Source organism: Ziziphus jujuba, chromosome 8 (assembly GCF_031755915.1).
Source record: "Ziziphus jujuba cultivar Dongzao chromosome 8, ASM3175591v1".
NCBI lineage: Eukaryota > Viridiplantae > Streptophyta > Magnoliopsida > Rosales > Rhamnaceae > Ziziphus > Ziziphus jujuba.
The window spans coordinates 8,912,844-8,934,880 of NC_083386.1; the positions used below are offsets into that span (position 1 = coordinate 8,912,844).

A 22,037-nucleotide genomic window follows, 5' to 3' on the forward strand; every position below is an offset into this window, starting at 1 on the left:
ACGGTCGCGTGGCGTCCCACTGCGCCGCTGCTAACCTGGTGTCCCGGCCATGGGGGGTGGCCTACCCTCATCCGATGGCAACCACAGGACAATCTCATAATATCACCTGCGTGCTAATCACACCCACCTGCGCGCTAATCACATCACCTGCGTGCTAATCACACCCACCTGCGCGCTAATCACAACCGTGTGCACACTAACCATATCACAAACAAACAGAACACCAGTACGTGCACGGTGCATCTAAAAATCAGAAAATCCACATATTTAATTTATAAATCAAAACTCACATTTTGCATAAACATAGCGGGTATAGTCCATCCGCTTGAACCCGGAAATCCTCCGTAATTTCTTTATAATCAATACCATAAATTCCATGATTTTCAAATCCACCAACCCCCACATCCACCAATTCAAATATTCACATTGTCCCAATAGCATAAATAATTTCTCGAAATATAATAATGAAATCTCATAATATTCCATGGGCATATTTTATAAAAATTGAAATCACCAACATAACCAAATATTTTCTTTGAAATATTTGAAAATCAAATCATGCCCAATTTAATATTAAAACCACAAGAATTTCAAAGTTCTCAACCCATAAAATAATTTCACAATGCATAAATTTGTAAAATGCACATTTTCTTAAATCCAATAATTTCACAAATAATTCCACAATAAATCAAATATTTACTTGGCACATAGAAATTAAATTCCAAATATTTAAATCACACATAATATTCACCAATTAAATTCCCAAAATTAATTTGAAGGTGGGTCACTCACCTGGAGCACGCAAAAATCCTAAGATCCACCACGGGATCAATTCCATGACTCACCGGTGCTCCTAGAACAAATTTCACAGACAGTCAAATAAATTAATGTTTTAATCGGGTAAATAATACCCGGTACCGGGGGGGGGGGGGGGGTCAAACACAAACTTTAACCAAAATAGGCGAATAATATACCGAATCGAAGCTCGTGGGACGAGGATCACCAATCCAGTCTCCATCGACCCCAATTCCGCCGGAGGTGGCCGGAATTTGGTCGGGAAGCTTCGGCCGGTTTTGATCTTGAGAGATCTTTCAAACGGTGGGGATTTTGGGCAAACTAACCCCGGAAATGGACTTAGAGGGGTCAAAAATGGTTCGGGCTGGGTTGGACAGAAACGGAGAAAATCGCCGGAAAAATTTCACCTCACTGCCGCGACTTCGCCGGCCAGATCTGGGCGCGTCCGGCGGCGGCTGGCCGGGGAATTTGGTGGCCGAGATCGCGCGGGGATGGGCTACACCGGTGGCCGGTGCGTGTGGCACTTCGACGACTGTAATCCGGCCAACCGGTCGGTCAACAGGGAGAGGGGGAGAGAGTCAAAGGAGAGAGAAAGGGAGAAAAAATTTTCTGCATTTTGTTTTGACGGGCTCGGGGAAGAAGAAGGAAAGGAAGGGAAAAGAAAAAAAGAAGAAAAGGAAGAAAAAGGTGTTTTCCCACGTGGGGAAAAAAGAAAAAGAAAAAGAAAAAGAAAAGAAAAAGGAAAAGAAAAAGAAAAAGAAAAAGGAAAATAAAAATCAAAATAATTAAATAATTAAATAACAATATTATTATTTAAAATAATAATAAAATAATTTGATTTTAAACATGGTTGACATGTGGCATTTCACCATGGTGACAGATGGTCACCTTCAGTAAGTCACACGTGGCACATCGTTACGCGTTTAAAAATAATAATAAAATAATACAGTATTTGAAAAACTTTACAGGTCCATAACTTTCAAACCACATGTCCAAATCGGACGTGCCGCTAGTCTACGGACTCGTATCGACAAGTACTTCACAACCATGCATGAGTCAAAGCTCAACCTTGCATGAATAAAAAGTCAACTCTGGCACCCCTTGGACAGTTTGGACCTCAACTTGTTTTGCTCAAAACTTTCAAACCGTAGCTCTGTTTTCAATGTGCTACCAGTCTACGAACTCGTGCCAACGTGTACTCCGTAATGGTACCTCAGTCAACCTAGAATTCCAACCGTGACTTTTTGACCCCTTCAGTCAAAGGTCAACGGTCAGCCTCGGTCAACGTGCAAAAATTTCCGACATGGTTCGGGACGGGGTGTTACAACCTCCCCCCCTACAAAAATTTCGTCCTCGAAATTTCTTACGTCGCTGAAGTCGCTCTTGGAAAAATCATAACATAAAACAAATAATAAAATATAATAAAGTATGCACTCTCGTAATGGAGGTACGTACGATAACTTCTACACGCTACGTAATCCATGATTCCAACTGTCGCCGACACTCTGCTACCAATACAAACCAGGGTGGTTGCCTATATTGGCCGTCCGATCCCCTGGACTTGTAGGCAACATGATTATGGAGCTAGCTCTACATGGACCACATTGGTTCGCCGCTTCCATATGGTGCAGTATAATATCAAACAATATAACATACAAATACATGTACAAACATAAACAAAATACTTGAATAAAACACCTTTAATTTCAAATACCACTTTGAAAAGCATTTAATTCTGATAATCAATCGGAAAAATATTTTGACACCCCCGAAGATTAGACTTATTCAAACTCGGGAAACGAATTTACTCCGAGATGAAGGGAAAGAACGCTTTAAGACGGGTAACACGAAAGAATAGATGCGGATGGGATGCACAACAATGCACAGTCCCTTAGGAATACTAGAACCTAGAGCTCTGATACCAACTGTCAGGACACATCCAAAGTTCCCCACCGGAACCCTAGATAAGCCCTGATCCCAGGGAAATACCACCGAACCTTCCAACGGAAAATCCGGCAGCACCTCCCCTAAGGGTAGGACTAACCAAAAATTACTTGCACTGAAAACACACTTCTATACTCATCCCCTTATTCCTCCCGCAAACTACAAATTGGTTCCACCAATTTCAGCACTTCAAAAGAAAACAGAGGCAACCCAGTGCATAAAGAACAACACGTCCAATACAGTATACAGAGCATTATACAAATACATGCGAAATTTATAAAATGACAGATAAGGAAGCAATACAAGATAGAGAGGAAAAAGGGAAGAAATACTTCTTGGACTTCGGCAACGAACTGAGACGTCGGGCTCGCCCGGGACAATCAACGTCTCCAACCTGGACCTAAGAGAACGGAATTTAAGAGTGTGAGATGCTAATCATCTCAGTGAGTGACCCTATCTACTATACAATATAGTATCACGGTAATAAGTAGATAAATAATAATTATTTGGAAATAATAATTTCTCTCAAAACCCTTACAATTCTCTCAGTTGGAAAAGTTCCCCTTTTAAAACATTTTCACAAAACCCTTTGTTCGTATTCCCCGAAAACCAAGACACCAATTAATTCACTAAATATCAAATAGAATATAATAAGTCAAGCATCCGACAATTTTAATTTAAAGGAAATTAATTTATTGAATAATTAAGTAAAGAGAAAATTAAACCAATTTAAGATCCCCAACCAAATAAATACCAGAACAGTAATAATTATATTTTTCGTTCCAATACAATTTCAAAACATTTTATTTTTAAAACAAAGTTCTGAAAATCAGTTGATGCACCCACTATATACCAGTGGCGCCAACAGTACCCAGCGTCCCCAAGGTACCGCCAGACAGGAGGTTATAGAAAGAAACCGGCATACGGTCGCGTGGCGTCCCACTGCGCCGCTGCTAACCTGGTGTCCCGGCCATGGGGGGTGGCCTACCCTCATCCGATGGCAACCACAAGAATGAAATCTCATAATATTCCATGGGCATATTTTATAAAAATTGAAATCACCAACATAACCAAATATTTTCTTTGAAATATTTGAAAATCAAATCATGCCCAATTTAATATTAAAACCACAAGAATTTCAAAGTTCTCAACCCATAAAATAATTTCACATGGCATAAATTTGTAAAATGCACATTTTCTTAAATCCAATAATTTCACAAATAATTCCACAATAAATCAAATATTTACTTGGCACATAGAAATTAAATTCGAAATATTTAAATCACACATAATATTCACCAATTAAATTCCCAAAATTAATTTGAAGGTGGGTCACTGGAGCACGCAAAAATCCTAAGATCCACCACGGGATCAATTCCATGACTCACCGGTGCTCCTAGAACAAATTTCACAGACAGTCAAATAAATTAATATTTTAATCGGGTAAATAATACTCGGTACCCGGGGGGTCAAACACAAACTTTAACCAAAATAGGTGAATAATATACCGAATCAAAGCTCGTGGGACGAGGATCACCAATCCGGTCTCCATCGACCCCAATTCCGCCGGCGGTGGCCGAAATTTGGTCGGGAAGCTTCGGCCGGTTTTGATCTTGAGGGATCTTTCAACGGTGGGGATTTTGGGCAAACTAACACCGGAAATGGACTCAGAGGGGTCGAAAATGGTGGGATAGAGGTATGGGTCGGGCTGGGTTGGTCGGAAACGGCGAAAATCGCCGGAAAAATTTCCCCTCGCCGCCGCGACTTCGCAGGCCCGATCTGGGCGTGTCCGGCAGCGGTTGACCGGGAAATTTGGTGGCTGAGATCGCGCGGGGATGGGCTACACCGGTGGCCGGCGCGTGTGGCACTCCGGCGACTGTAATCCGGCCAACCGATCGGTCAACAGGGAGAGGGGGAGAGAGTCAAAGGAGAGAGAAAGGGAGGAAAAATTTTCTGCATTTTGTTTTGACGGGCTCGGGGAAGAAGAAGGAAAGGAAGGGAAAAGAAAAACAGAAGAAAAGAAAGAAAAAGGTGTTTTCCCACGTGGGGAAAAAAGAAAAAGAAAAAGAAAAAGAAAAGAAAAAGGAAAAGAAAAAGAAAAAGAAAAAGGAAAATAAAAATCAAAATAATTAAATAATTAAATAACAATATTATTATTTAAAATAATAATAAAATAATTTGATTTTAAACATGGTTGACATGTGGCATTTCACCATGGTGACACATGGTCACCTTCAGTAAGTCACACCTGGCACATCGTTACGCGTTTAAATATAATAATAAAATAATACAGTATTTGAAAAACTTTACAGGTCCATAACTTTCAAACCACATGTCCAAATCGGACGTGCCGCTAGTCTACGGACTCGTATCGACAAGCACTTCACAACCATGCATGAGTCAAAGCTCAACCTTGCATGAATAAAAAGTCAACTTTGGCACCCCTTGAACAGTTTGGACCTCAACTTGTTTTGCTTAAAACTTTCAAACCGTAGCTCTGTTTTCAACGTGCTACCAGTCTACGAACTCGTGCCAACGTGTACTCCGTAACGGTACCTCGGTCAACCTAGAATTCCAACCGGATCAAAAAGTCAACTTTTGACCCCTTCGGTCAATGGTCAACGGTCAACCTCGGTCAACGTGCAAAAATTTCCGACATGGTTCGGGACGGGGTGTTACATCTAGTGTGGACTATTGCTTTGCCTTTATTTTAGCTGCATAGCAATTGGTTTTGTATTAGATTAATTTTGTTTTGGATGATGATGATTATTTTTATTAATTCTATAACCCACCACTTCTATTAACCTTTTTCTTTTTTGCAAACATGAACATATATATATTCCTCCTACTAATCCTTTACCCATTTCCACATGCAATACTAATTGCCTCCTACTTTTCCTTTTACTAATTAAAGAGTGGTTATTTTTATAATTCTAAAATAATTTTTTACAATTTCATTCTTTATACACTACTATATAAATATATAAAAAATATAAAATTGCTCAATACAGTAGTGTTTATTCTTAAAATATTCCTAATACATACCATCCCAAAACTACATATCTCTTATAAATAAAAATTCTTTTTACAGTTCTAAAATAACTATATACAGTCTCTCTATACAATAGTATTTATTCTTAAAATATTCCTAATACATACCATCCCAAAATTACATATCTCTTATAAATAAAAATTCTTTTTATAGTTCTAAAATAACTATATACAGTCTCTCACTAAAATTTTTTCTTTTTTTTCTTTCTCATTATGAATTAGGGTTAATTTCCTTTTTTTTTTTTCCCTTACTTTTCTAATAGTATAACAGGTTATTTATTTGAAAGCAAAAAACCAACGAACAATGGAGGGTAATGGTGATTGAGTACTCGATAGTATGGTTCTTAACAACTTTGAAAATGTTCAGTCGTATACTACTGAATGTTTTAAAGTAGTTCAGTTTTGTACTATTTTTTGAACTTTTTTTTTCTTGTACAATGTTTGATCGTAAATTTTTAAATGTTTTTAAGATTTTCAATCTTATACTTTTGAACTTCTTTAAAATTGTTGAGTTATATTTTTTAACATCTTAAAAGTTGTAATTTATTATTTTGGAATGTTCGGTCATAAATTTCTATACATATTCAAAATGTTCGATTATAAACTTATAGACATATTTGGAATATTTGAATTTGTTCAACCCAACAATTTTGTAATTTTTTTGTAAAGTATATTTTTAGATGGTTCGATTATAAACTTTTGTTAAACTTTGATGCCGTTCAGTTGTAAACTTTTCAAGTTGTTTGGTTGTAAACTTTTTTACAACTGAAAATGTTCGTTTATAAGCTTCTAAAAATATTAAATATCTATATATAATGTATGGTATTTAATATCTATATATACATACAATGTTCGATAGATAAAAGCTAAATATCTTAATAATATTCGGATGAATGTTTCTGAACAATTAAAAAATGTTTAGTTTTAAACTTATAAATAAAAGATGAATCTTAATATACCAGACCAAATACAAGAATGTTGTTCCGACCTGGTCGTTGGTAAGTGATTAAAAAAAAAAAAACTAAAGTAATCATCACAAAATAAAAAAATAAAGAAAAAATTAAATACATCTTGCTGTTTTATATTTTTGAGCTTCCATAATTTTTGAATAATTGTTGTATCTGCAATCCTAATTTTTAATGGAATATAAGTTAGATGGATATATGTAATGTATTATTTGAGAGGAAGAATGAGACTGTATAAAGAAATTACTTAAATAGGTATAGTTAACAAATATCTTTAATAGTAATTTTAAATAGGGATAAAAATATAAATCAATGATTAAACTATATAGAGTTCAAATGGTAGTGCAACTAGAAATTCCCCCAATTAAATCCAAAACAACACCTATTAACCCAAACTACCTAATAAACCATCAAGTTATGCATTTACATCATATATCGTGCTCTACAAAACGAAAAACCCTGTTACATATACCAACAACTCTGTTAAAATTAGGAAATCTGTGATGCAAAAACATTCATAATATATATACACACATTCCTATTTTCAAATCTCAACATTCCTATCAAAGATGCCCGCTCCAAATGTGGAAAAGAAAATCTCAACTAGAAAAGGAAATTGCATCAGTACAAACAAAGTGATTGGAATGCTAGCAAGAGAAATGAAAAGGATGAAAATCCATGAATATTCTTTCCTAAGCACAACGAGAAGTGTAGAGCAAAAAGTTATCATCATAGTTGTAGGGGAGAAAAAGAGGGTGGAAAGACCTACTCATCTTCGTAGGCAAAGATTTTAAGAAATCCTCTTCTGCATATCTTGAGGTAAGGATTCCTAAGAGGAGACGAGTGAAATTGCATATGATATTATGTAAACTTTAAACAGCTCTTTACTCAAAAATATGGGAAACCCAGAATCCTCATTGCTTCCTCCAGAAACTGTAAAAGCTGCAGCAAACATGATAGTAACAATGAGAGCACCCACAACTGTACAAGAAGTTGCTGTCCCTTTAATCCATTTTTCTCCCTCTATCATCAATTTCTTGTGGTCTCTAGTAAACTTTGGGCTCATGCCATAAAACTTAAGTTTGCATGCTCTATAATCCAAGGAGGCACAATTGACTCCACATCCTATATTTTGATCATGCAAAAAAGAAGAGAAAAACAAATGTGATAGCAAGTTTACCAATTAAAGATTTTTTTTTTTTAATGGAACACAACATAAATTAGCGTTTGAGAATCATTGGATTACATATATAATAAAGAATTATCTTGGCTGCTAATTGTAAGAATTATGCTAATGTTGAGATCAATAATTTATTCTTCTTTTGTTCTTCCTCTAGTTTAATTTTTGAACGGCAGGGTTGATGTTAGTAGGCTAAAACTAACTTTTGTTGAGTATTTTATTTGTTTCATAATTTGATTTTTTTCAACGTTTATTTACCCTTCAAGAAAAACTTGCCACATATTGGGAGGAAGTTAAGTGTCTCACTGTCCCTATATAATCATTCATATGTCTTCTCCCAATTCGTGATAAGGGCAAATTTTTCGTATGTAATTTCCATGACTGTATACATTTTTCTAAAATACATCAGAAAAGATGTTGAAAGCCAATTGAAGCAACAAGCTTGAAAAAATCTTACGGAAAATATGCAAGAAGGCCAATTTAGAGAAGCCAGCCTAAAGACTTTGTGCATTATGAATTTCAAGTTCTAAAGTAAGTATTTTAAATGAGTTAGATGTGCCAAACCTATGACATGAATGAATATTAATTTTGTCTAGGATAATATTAATATACTAAAATAGACTAATAACTAATTACAAAAATATGAAATGATGAGAGATGACCTTAAACCATTGTAATTTTCTTTGCATTTCTAAAGCTGCTCTAGAAATTTGATTAAGTTGCTGATAAGGTGTCAATAGTCCTTCCATATGCAACATGTTGTTTCCATAGCTATCTATGGTGGTTGCAGCTGCTAATTTCGAGTCTGATCTATGTAAAAAGTTAAAAATGTTTGCTTGGCGGTATAGGATTGCATGCATAAATATGTTCCTCTATAACTCATAACAGTTCTCCACCAACTCTGGATTTGCTTTTCACATACTTACTATATAACTCAACATTCCCTCGATCAACAGCTCAAAACAGAGCAACGTCTACAGAACAAGCTTGAATTTGGATTTCATCGAAACTTCTAGTCATTGAACACATTTGGTGTAGAAGTTGTAAGGTTTGAACATGGAACAATTTCATGCCATATAAATATTTAAGCCCTGAGTTGGTAGCAAAATAAATTCAGCTATTTGTTTCTAAAAGAATAGATCAATAATTATGAGAAAGTAGGTGAGATAAAGATCATATCTAACATTTTAAGAAATTTTAATGCCAATCCTTGGAATGACCAAAATCATGATGCGAATCCTTCTCTGTTAAATAAGTACAAAACTTTAATAGATATACTGTGAGTAACTTATTAACTTATCACATTACAATAGTATGTCTGAAGTCGCCAACATATATGATGTAGTGAGGAGTAGAAATCTTTAGGGAATGGCTATGAAATTAAACGTACATAATTGTATTTATACCTTTGTTTTCTCTAAACATTACTTGCATGCACTCTAAAGAGAGTGGTAATTGCAGGAGATGCCAATTATAAGCAGGAGTAATATATAGTATTGCTTCAAATGCTTTTATTATTAAGAAAATGCTCTTATTACAAGTAAAATGAGCTGTTTTATGCAGTATTACTAGACTTATGATTGCTTTCATTATAAGAAATAATAAAGATATAAGCACCTAACTCCTATGAACTATAAATGAGTTTTCATCTAAGTAAATCCCTTCATCTTTTAACCATGAAATATATGCTATACTTAGTAAAACAACTTGTTAACAGAGCAACTTGGCTCTGTTTGCAACGTAAGGATCAACCACTTGTGGCAAATCATTGTTTCTTTCTATAGATAATTTTGACTCTGAAATTAGTTTGAATATCTTCAAACATAATCCGAAATAATGCAGGTTAAAGTGTAAACATACTTGAAAATCTGATAATATTCATGTTATTGGTTAACCGACACAGATTGTTGAGCTCTATACAGATGTCATTGATGGAAAAAGCTGGATCATTATCAATACCTATGAAGAAGAAAAAGAAAAGTCAATATTGTACATTATAAGCTATCTGTCATAATTAAGATTATAATATACTAGATTTCAACCATTACCTGACAGTGTTAGAAGAAAACCAAAAAATAAAAACAAAAATAAAAATAAAGGCCATATGATTTCAAATTCTAAAAGAAGGTATAAGATACTAATGGTCATATATCCATGTTTGCCAAAATCTGAGCCTGCACCTTGGGAGAAATGCGGAAGGTAGATTTGCCAATGCCTATAAGGGGGATCGTCCCAAACTGTTCTGGAGTAACAGCCAACCTTGAACATTGCTTGAGTAGTTCCCAAGCAACATCTATAGTACACAATCAAATTATCAATAGTGACAACACGTGAACATTGCTTGAGTAGTTCCCAAGCAACATCTATAGTACACAATCAAATTATCAATAGTGACAACACTAAAACAAGTAAAACTATGGATATCAAATCAGCTTATCAAATTCTGGATCCATGTCAATAACACATTGTCACATAACATCAGTAAAATATAAATTGACATAAATCTTGCTGAAACTTTACATATATATAGCATTGCAAATGAGCATACCACCATCAATGCCATTCTGCGGCAATACTATATCAAGCGGTGTCACAGTATAAAGATACCAAACCATTTTCATATGACCATAACGAAAAGCCAGTGCAGCAGGAAGCATGTCTATAACATGAATGGTGAAGACTTTTTTATTCTTTCTAACCATGCATTAAGCTATTTTAATGCTTGCATTATAGGTAGCAGCTATAGCAAGAGCTGTGAAACCTTCATGTCTTTTATTTCCAAGTCTTCTTGTCAGGATCTATCCAAGATCTCTCACCGTAACCCTAAACAAGCTCTAATCCCAGGGAAACCCTACCGGACCCTCCAATGGAAAATCTGGCAGAACCTCCCCTAAAGGTTGGACTTACCACAAATTCCCTGCACTGAAAATACACTTCTATATACACCACCTTATTCCTTCCACCTCAATACAATTTAATTTCACAAATTTGCAGCACTTCAAATAAATAACAGGAAATCAGTGCACAATTAATTAAGTAATACATCCAACATAGTATACAGAGCATTAATAAAATTCTAAGTGATGATTATTACAAACAGAGTAGAAAGAAATATTACATAATGAGGAATGAAGAAAATGAAACTTCTTGGTCCTTCAAAAACGATCAAACTATCAAGCTCACCCTGATCAAACAATGTTTACCATATGAGCCTAAGGGAACAAAATTTAAAAATATAAGATGCTAATCATCTCGGTGAGCGATCCAGTTTACTAAATAATAATAATTAAGTAATTTAGTAATAAGTTAATAAATAAATAATAATTAAATAAATAAATACATAAATGGTTTAGTAATAATAATTGAAAATAATTTTCTCTCAAAACTCTCATAGTCACTCAGTTGGAAATGTTCCCTTTTTAAAATGTTTTCGCAAAACCCAATGTTTTATGCCTCAAGATTCAGAAAATAATTAGGTCAAATAATTTACAAGTAAAACACAACAAATTAAGAATCCAAAGTTAAAATGGAAATAATAATAGAAATGAAAATAGACTTTTATAACAATTACTAAAAGAATAATAACATATCATAAACAAATAATACAAAAATATCAATGAAACTCATATTAAGATAATTCAGAAAATAATTAAATAATTAGAATAAATCAATTAATTGAGTAATTAAGTAAAGGAATAATTAAATCAAATTAAAACATTCATTTAAAATAATTGATGAGAATGGAATAAAATAAAAGAAAATATAATATATTAGAATTGATTTCAAAATACCGAAACAATTTGAATAATAAAATCATAAAAACATTTTCATAAAAATTGTGTAAACTTTTAAATTTAAATAAATAAATAATAAAACACTGTTAAATATATTTTATTAAAAATAAGATTTTAAAATATTTTATATTTGAAAATCATGTCGTGAAAACCATTTGATGCATCCACGATATACCAGTGGTACCAACGGTATCCAGCATCCCGAGCATCGCCAGACAGGAGTTTAAAGAGAGAAACTGACATAAGGTCACATGGCATCCCACCACACCGCTGCTAATAGGCGTGCTGGCCATGGAGGGGGGTGGCTACGGCCGATATCAACTTGTCGACTCTCGGTTCGATGGCAACCTCAGGACAAACCCATAAATCACCTACGCACTACTCACACCCACCTGCGCGCTAATCATATCCATATGTGCACTAATCATATTCACATATACAGAACACCAGTACATGTGTGGTGCGAGCATGCGTATCAATCAAGATCCTCTACATGATTAACTCCACTACTCACACGTGCACCTAAAATATCAACATTACACAAAATCGATTAAACTAATATTTTAATAGGGTAACTCACAAAGGGGTACCCGAGGGAGAGAACACAAACGACAACCAAAATTTACAAATGATATACTGAATCGAAGCTTGTGAAGTGAAGATTACGGATCTAGTCTTACTTTCTGAAAGTCGGACCCGTGGTGGCTAGAATCTTATCGGAAAGCTCTTGGATTTTAGGCCCTTGATTCTCACAATCCGTTAAGAATTGGAAAAGTGGACACCGGATTTGGGTTCAGGGGATCGTAATTAGCGGGAGAAGATGGACGGTGTGATTGGGAACTCACCGGAAATCGGTTTTCCGACGAGCCGCTGTGGTCACTGGAAACCATCACTACCAACAGCGCATTCGGTGGCCACTGGTAGTAATTTTTGGAGAAATGTAGATCAAAGGATTGGTGGACAGATGGAACCAGTGGTGAGGCAAACGAATGTCGGAATAAGAAGAAATCTGGGTTTGAAACAACTGGCACTGCCGCCGAAAAAAGCCTTAATCAGGGCGAGTCGGGGGTCAGCTAGCCATGGGATTTGTTGGGATGGCCGCAAATGAGGAGGTGGAGGTGATGGGGTGGTTCGTGTATGGAAACGATCGCCGAAAAATGGCAAATCGGCGGTGGCCGATGGTGGTGGCCTTTCCCTTTCTCTCCTCGTCTCTTTCTCTCTCTCTCTCTCTCCTCCCCCCACACACGTGGTCTGGCCAATAAGAAACCATCTTATGGGTGCCACTGTGCACTTACAGGAGTGGCTGAGATTTTGCCACGTAGCACGTACTGTGCACACATTTTACACGAGCATAAAATAATAATAAAATAATACGGTATTCAAAAAACTTTACAAGTCCATAAATTTTCAAGGAAATATCCAAATTAGGTGTGCTACTAGTCTATGAACGCGTATCGACGAGTACTTCACAGCCATGCATGAGTCAAAGCTCAAATTTGCACGAACAAAAAGTCAACTTCGGCACCCCTTGGACAGTTCGGACCACAACTTATTTTGCACATGACTTCCAAACCGTAGCTCTGATTTTGACGTGCTACTAGTCTAAAAACTTGGGATGACATGTACTTTGCAACAATACCTTGGTCAATGCAAAATTCCACCCGAAACAAGAAGTCAAAATTTAACCCTCTTGATCAACGGCAGTCAAACCCAATCAATCTCAGTCAACATGAAGAAAATTCCGATGTTGTTCGGGATAGGGTGTTACACTTCTTCAAACATTTTATCCACCGATGTCTCCACTGTTCTCATATGCCCAGTAATGGATACAACATGAAAAGCTGTCCTTCCTGAATATTTAATCCTTGCTTTAACTACATTCGGGTTTTTGGCAATTAACTCATTTGTTGCATGCGAATCACCAATCCATACAGCATTGTAGAGGGACTCAACCAAGTTGAATTCATCACTTGAAATAGTCACTGCAAAATAATAATAATAATAATTTAGTCCAATCATATAATCTAAGGTAACTCAAGGGGGAGAACCTTGAGTTATTTTTTGACCCAAGGTAACTCAAGGTAACTTTAATAATAATAATAAAGTCATCACATAGTTATTTTTTTTACCCAAAAAGCTATCACATAGTTTAAATAGAATTAGTTAAAAATATAGATTATAAAATAAGTCTTCAAATTAATTTTTGCAAAATTATTAAAAATTAAATTCTGCAAAAAGAAAAATAAGAATAAAATACCTAAAGATAATTTTATTTTACTATGGGTATAAAGATAATTTAAATTTCCACAAAAAAATAAATGATTTATTAGACACTTGATGCATATTTTTGTATTTATTTCAAGCCACATAAAATATAAATGAAATATTCTCTAAGAAAATGAAATTTAAAAAGCAATGCGAGAGTTTTCACAGTTTGAAAGTTTAAAAGTTTGAAAGTGTAAGTTGTAACCATCTCAAAATTTATTTGGTCACAATCTTTATACATAGAAAGTAAAATAGTTTACAAAATAAGAGCACTGTAAAATACTAAATAGTATATGCTGAAATTGTTACGTTTATTGTATTTTCAGTCTTGTTAAGTTAATTATGCAATCTTTTCCGAGCCCCAAAACAAATTATTTCACAGAGTGAAAAATAAAATCTTAATTTATAGGGATTTCATTCAGCTAGTTTACACCATTTGGGCCCAAGACGACAGCCCAATCCACTAGTAATTACTTTCAAATTATTATGTCTCACTTTCCTTTGTCAAGACTTTTAAAGAGAGAGAGAGAGAGAGAGAGAGAGAGATTAGTTTGAAGCAAAAAATAAAAAAATAAAAAATAAAAAAAACGATTGTTATGGTATGCTGCTAACCGTTATTGGTTGGCGATTCAGAGCCCACAGCCCACCATACTTTTGGCTCTGACAAGCTGTGGCTTAAAGTTGGAAGCCAAAGTCTCCCAAGCAATTTTGGCAGAAGTGAGATATCTGATCACAGGAAAAAGCATCTGGCCAACAACAAATCTGGATGACATGGAGAGCAGCAGCGTTCTTCTTCCTCCAAGCTGTGTACAATTCGGCTTCTCTTCCGTCACCATTTTTATGATCACCACCATCTTCATGATCTTCTGCTTTTGGAGGTTGATCACTACTCGGCTCCACAATAATGTCCCAAATATGCAAGAAAAAAATGAAAGACGGAGAAAGTATGAGAAAGGAATGTGATAGGAAAGTATTATGGAATCACATAAATTTTTATGGAACTCACTCAGTCTCTTTCGCTGTTTACCTCAGAGTTCGACCGGAAACCTTTAACGAGGAGTGATTTGTCCGATAAACCTCTGGTATCGGAGAGGATGATGATGAAGAAAAATTAAAAAAAAAAATCTAAATTATTTTTATAAGATTATATACAGTTTATTTTTACATGCTAAAAATAACTTCTTTTAATTTTTATGACTTGCAATATTATTCATTAATATATATATATTTTCCCTTCTTAGTACTTATTAAAAATTTTAAAGTGGAGAGTTTATCAATAATTGAATGTTATTATATAAAAGATGATGTTTTTTTTTTATTTTTTATTTTTTGGGAAAATAAAAATGGGTTTTATGTCAAAAACAAAAGGTAATCGTCAGTTGTTGTGAGCAATTGGAAACGCGGTGCTTCTTCCCACGAGAAAACTCGATCCCGAATCAAACCAAAACACTTCCAAATCTCTTGCCAACTCTCACAAAAACTAGTAGCAAACTAGAACCTCTCAAGCTTCATCACTATCACTCCACCACTACAAATGGCTACCAAAAAGTTGATAAGCGAGCTCTTGCAAAGAATCTTGAGATTGAAGAGGTTGAAAATACCCAAGGAAATCCAACCTTGAAAAAAATACCAAAACACTGTCACTTAAAAAAAAAATAGTAAACAGAGCGGAAATTTCTATCAATTTAATCAGATCAAACCCTTTTGTAAATTTAGAAAAAAGAAAATTTTCTAATTTTGGATTCATTTCTTTCTCTAAAAAATTCTCAACAAACGGAGACTAGAAATAAAGAAGTAGATTGAATTCAGGCTCATTAACAAATCACCACGCCCCAAGCTTGCCTGCACTGTTTCAATCACTCGCTGCTATCATCGTCAATGCAACAAATAATTTATTATATAAAATACTTCCACATATCCTCTCCCTCAAATCTCAAAGTCGTCACGTTCATCTTCACTGCTATTTCTTTTTTTTTTTTTTTTTTTTTTTTAACCTTCAGCTATCAGAATCTTAACTCTCTGATTTTAATTTTTTGGTTTGCTGAAGCTTCAGTTTGCAATTCATGGCGAGCTTATCGAATTGTCCGTCCCTGAAGCACGGCATTTATCTATGGTGTCATTCCTAATTTGCGATTTCTAAATTGAATCTTAATTTGAGATAATTAAGAGAGTAAAGCAAATAAAAAGACACAAATTTCCTCTAAAAAATATTGTTTTTAATTGTGCCCCTCAGACCAAGTTTTGTGGATCCGCCGCTGATTCCACAATTTGGCACGAAAATTTTTCAATTTTAGACTTGCAACCGTGTGCAGAGCAAAGATATATATATTTGACATTGAGGGTGGGGGATTCAACCCATCTGCTTTATATATATATATATATATATAATATTGACGATAGAGGATTTCATCTCGAATCATTACTTAAGAAAGCGATCCCCGCAGGGACACCAAAAATACATTGCTAAAAAGCGTCTCATGCATGGAACAATTTAAGATGACAATTATATATTGGTGGTTGATCTTCAGCATTTGAATCTGATCAGGCCTGTAAATAAATAAATCCCCCTTTCTAATTTAACATTTGTGGAAAAAAAAAAAAAAAAAAAAGCGAATGAAAAGTGTTTATATATATATATATATGTTTATAGTAATATAATCTTAAAAGTGTCTTTAGACATTAATTCCACATGAACTTTCAAATAGGCTCGATGATATGCCCCTTCATCTCCATTATTCGAAAGAACAAATGCATACACATGAGATATATATTCTTTATGAAACTATACATGAAAATCCCAAACCAATTTTATTACAGGGACATTGAACACACAAAAAAAATAAAAATAAAATAAAAATAAAAATGGTTACCTATTTCCAAATCTTAGCTTTCTTACCAAAGACTCCTCCATAAGTAGAACGGAAAATATCAACCAGAAGACGAGATTGCATAAATGCAAATAAAGTGGCTGGAATGCTAGCAAGACAAATGACAGGAATGGAAATCCATGAATATCTATCCCTCAGCACAAGGGGAAGTGTAGCACAAAAGGCTACCATCATGGAGACGATGGAGAAAAAGAGTGCAAAAAGACCAAACATCAACTTTCTAGGCAAAGATTCAAGGAAATCTTGTTCTGCATATCTAGAGGTAAGGATTCCCAAAAACATCAAAACTGAAGTAGTGGAGGAAAATAGTGATAGGGCATCTGATATTATGAAAATCATAAATGTATTTTTATTCAAAAAAATTGGAAACCCGGAATCCTGGTTGTTTCCTCCAGGGACTGTAAAAGCTGCAGCAAACATGATAGTAATAATGAGAGCACCTACTACTGTACATGAAGTTGCTGTCTCTTTCATCCGTTTTTCTGCCTCAATCACCAATTGCTTGTGGTCTTCAGTAAATAATTCATCTGGGGTCATATTATTGACCAAGTTTTTTTGGTTTAGAGCCCAAGGAGGTACAATTAACTTCACCTCCTACAGAACACAAATACAAAAATGTGCCAGTGTTATCAACTATGCATAATGTTTTTTGGTATGATAATGGATTCAAGGAGATATTGATTTGTTACAACCCTGTTTTGGTATTATATTTAGATGCACAAAAAGCTTATTGGGAGAGAGCAGACAGTTGACATCAGACTGTATCTTGCCAACTATAGCCGTACTAAGTATATGATTTCATTTTTCCAACAAAGCTCTAAAAGGGGCTTTGAATTTTTTATTTTCTGATTGTATAGGGGCCTTTTTTTGTTTCTTTTGTTAGGGGCCTCAGCTTCTGTCTATCACCGAAAAAAAAAGACTTTTTTTGTTTTTAATGAAAGACTATAAGGTAAGGTATGCAAATCATTTAATTAAATAATTTTTTATGGGTCATTTTTTGATTAAATAATGAATAATTATTTTGGAATCTGATTAATTAGAAGAGTTATAGTTCAGCATTAATGTTTGATTTTTCCATGTAGTACAAAACTTGAAATTAAAGGGAGCCATTTCCAAAAAGAAAAATAACGTATAATTCCATGCATACTGAACTAAAAGAAAAAGATATATATAAAAAGCTTTGGGAGAGACAATATATGACCTGAAACCATTGTAATTCACTCTGCATTTATAAAGCTGCTCCTGGAATACGATTCAGTTGTGGGTTAGGAGCCAACTTTGCTGCAATATGTAGCATGTTATTTTTTTGGTAAGCTACAGCAGATGTTGCTGATAATTTCAAATTAAATTTATAAATAAGGCTAAAAATTTTTGGTTGACGAAATTTAATTGCATGCATAAATATGTTCCTGCAGGACTCGTCCTGTACCACCCCCAGCTCTGGATTTGCATTTAGCATACTTCTAACAAATTCCACATCCCCTCTTTCGACAGCTAGAAACAGAACTTCAATTACATGAAGTTCTCGCATTTTATTTCTATCCAGAGTTTTTATCATTTCGCACATTTGGCTCAGAAGTTTTGAGGTTTGATCATGAACCAATTTCATATCATATAGATCCTTGATTCCTGTGTTCATAGTGAAAAACAACTACAGTTATTAAATTCTTAAAGAACATATAAAAGGGATATTTGCATTTTAACACATATATGCCTTTTAATACGGAGTGATTGCACACATTAATTTTCTGTCTTTATTGTTAAAACACATTTTAATTTTCAGGCCATCGATTTACAATTTTGTTATATGATTTTTTCTTTTTTCATTATTTTGTTTTGGATTTTTTGCTAGAAGTCAAGTCCAAAACAATCATATATATAAGCTTTACGAATTTAAAATTTGTGCAAGTCACGTTGATCATTGTTAATTAGCATTAAAAAAATCAAATTGCATATATAAGAACTTAAAAAAATTGTAAATCAAAGGGTCTAGATTCTAATATTTTAAAAACGAGACAAAAATTGCAACCATTGCAAATTAAACTACAGAATATTTTTCTTAAAAAAAAAAAAGAAAAGAAAAGAAAAGAAAGCTAAAGAATATTAAAGTGCAGTTATTCTTTAATAAATATTTGGGAGGAAATAGATAGACAAAAAAATAAAAGGGCTAAATGTGGCATACCTGAAAGTTTGCGAACATATAATGCCAGTCCCTGGATTAATTTTGACCATACTTTGAGAGACAAATCATTTCCTGTTGAATAATTAAAGATTAATTATAACATATATATATTATATAAAGATTTTTTTTTACAATTTTTTTGCACATTAATTTGATTCCTAATGCGATCCTCTTAGAAGAACACACATGACAATGACTACTTGTAATAACCCAGCTATCCAATTCTTACACAACCCTTTCAATTTCATTTGTTTCTCCATTCATTGCCTACAACTTCAAAAATTATTTTTCATATTTAAATAAAAATATGGTCATCAAGCTCCATGGTTATGAAATTTGAAAAATTAGCCCAATTAATATATGCAATAAATTGTAAGTTAAGGGGTCTCCATTGTAATGTTTTAAAAATAAAAATCTAAACTGTAGATCAACTTTTAAATAAATTTCAAGTTCGAATCCTTTTATACACAGCTCAATCAATTCAATTGTAAGTTAAGGGGTCTCCATTGTAATTTTTAAATAAATTTCAAGTTCGAATCCTTTTATATATTTTCAAGATCCCAAAAAAATAAAAATAAAAAAAAGTGTACAACTTTTATCTATGTACTGTCACCTATGTATAATAATATTAAAAAGGAAAAAGAGAAACAGACAAACAAAAGAAACTGTCATAATTAAAGATTATTCACTTGGCTAGCTTGCCAATATCGTGAAAGGTTGTAAACCAAAACATTTTTCTTTCTTTGAGCAAATTAAATTGATAAGAATTGAAAAACGACATTTAAATTTAATTAAAAATAAAAAATAAAATAAAAAGTATATGTACTAACTGTTATACAGCCATCGTTGCCAAAATCTGAGCTGACATCCACTAAGAAAAGCAGAAGGAAGATTTGCCGATGCATGCACGGGAGGTCGGGGATGGCTGTCTGGACTAGACTCTACAGTAATCGCCAGTTGTTTGCATCTCGAGAGCAGATCCAATGCAACTTCTAATATACACAGCTCAATCAAATCAATAGTATTAATGCTTAAATACTCCATTCTGTTACAAGGTTTTTTTTTTTTTTTTTTGTTTTTTTTTTGGGGTCTTTTCAAATTCTTTTCTGAAATTTTTTAACAATATTCTCCACCATCTGGTTATAGTTATTTTTTTTCCTTGATACTTGTAGCTAGGTAGGCAAGCCAGTAGAGTGTAATTTTGAGTTGTGCTGTATGGTCCTGGACTGGAGCGGGTTCAGGCTGGACATTTTCGGGCTGCAAGGGAATTCGGGCCAGACTAGGCCGATGTGTCAAATTTAAAGATCTTGTGTTTAGCACTACAGGTACCTAGTTGGGTTTTAGGTTCAGGTATCAGATTTGGACTTTGTTTTTAAAGCATAAGTCTAAATTTGGAATCCAAAATTTGATTTTTTTTTCCTTTTTTGATAATCCCAAAATTTTGTTCAAATATATATATATATATATATTGCTTAGAATATCTTTCATAATGAAATAAAAATAATAATTTAACTTATCATATTTACAAAATATAAAATATGACAAACAATAAATAATAAAACATGAAATGTAATAAATATTTTACAATAAATGGAATAAAAACAAAAAAAAATGATAAAATTATATCGAGCTACTTAATTGAGTTGGACTTTGGGACAGCCTGATTTAGATAGGGCTTTTTTGGGTAGATTAGATTGCCCTTTGGACTTTTGATTTTTTTTTCTTTTTTTTTTTTGTTTTAAGGTTTTTATAGGCAAGAATATCTATTTATCATTTGAGAATATATATATATATATATGTATATATAGCCTATTTATTATCACGTTGACCTAATAATATAAAACCAGGATCCTTTGTTTTTTTTTTCGTTTTTTTTTTTTTTTTTTTCCCATGCTAGCATATGCTTGACTTTCAATCTTAACTATTCATTATCAATCTAATGGATAACATATAATCATCTATTTTTATGGCATTACAATGTAATCAATCACCATCGGGTTCATCTAAGTGTTAAAAAATAAAAAGTAAAAAGCATACACAAGTATATACAAAAACAAACAAAGGATCTAAATCCAATAATACTATACTATGGTCTTTAATGTCAATTATTAAACTGGATAAGTTTATTTAGTTGGGATGGACCTAGTAAAATATTATTAATTCGAGCTAATAGGAGGTTTGTTGTATATATCAATTACACTCAACTAACAAGTGAAAGCTTTTTTTTTTTTTTTTAAGCAAAAATAAAAGCTTCTAAACAGAGGGAAAAAAAAACCAATTATAAAATTCATACCGAAACTTTGCATATATATAGCATTGCAAATAACTGTAGCGCCTTCTTGGGGATTACGTACTAGATCCTTTGGACAATATTCGAGCGAAGCAAAATAGAGGTATCGACCCAGTTCCTTATGACCGTAGCGGAAGGCCATTGCAACAGGAAGCATGTTGTAACCCTTAATGGTAAGTAATCGGTGGTTCTGATTGACCATGCATTCCGCTATGCTTCGTGTTGCATTAGATACAATAGCTACAGTAAGAGCTGTAAAACCATCATCATCAGTTATTTCCAAGTCTTGTGGGGACATATTCTGCACTAGTAGGTTCACAAGGCTCATATGCCCAGCCATGGCTGCCACATGAAGAGCAGTCGTCCGTGAAAATGTAATTCCTGCTTTGGCTACTCCAAGGTTCGTATTAATTATCAGCTCTGTTGCATTGTAATTACCATCCCATACAGCATTATATAAGGGCTCGAGTTGATGGACCCAATCAGTCGAAATTGCATTCTCTGCACAGAGAATAAAACAAGGTTTATTTTTTGATTAATAAGAGGTGAGACAATAATTAATTAGTTAACCAAATTCTAAAATTACTTATGCACGATTGAAATTTGGAATTCTTTTTTCTTCTTTTTTGATATTGAAGGTGAGGGATTCAAATTCAAATCATTGTATCATTCGAGGAAACAAT

The 22,037-nt window shown here is 33.9% G+C and overlaps 2 pseudogenes; both read right to left on the reverse strand.

Moving 5' to 3' along the window:
- Window positions 1-7,299: 7,299 nt before the first annotated feature.
- Window positions 7,300-10,592, reverse strand: LOC125421280 (uncharacterized; annotated as a pseudogene).
- A 6,266-nt stretch (window positions 10,593-16,858) lies between these two features.
- On the reverse strand, window positions 16,859-21,821 carry LOC125421518 (ankyrin repeat-containing protein ITN1-like; annotated as a pseudogene).
- Window positions 21,822-22,037: the final 216 nt, after the last annotated feature.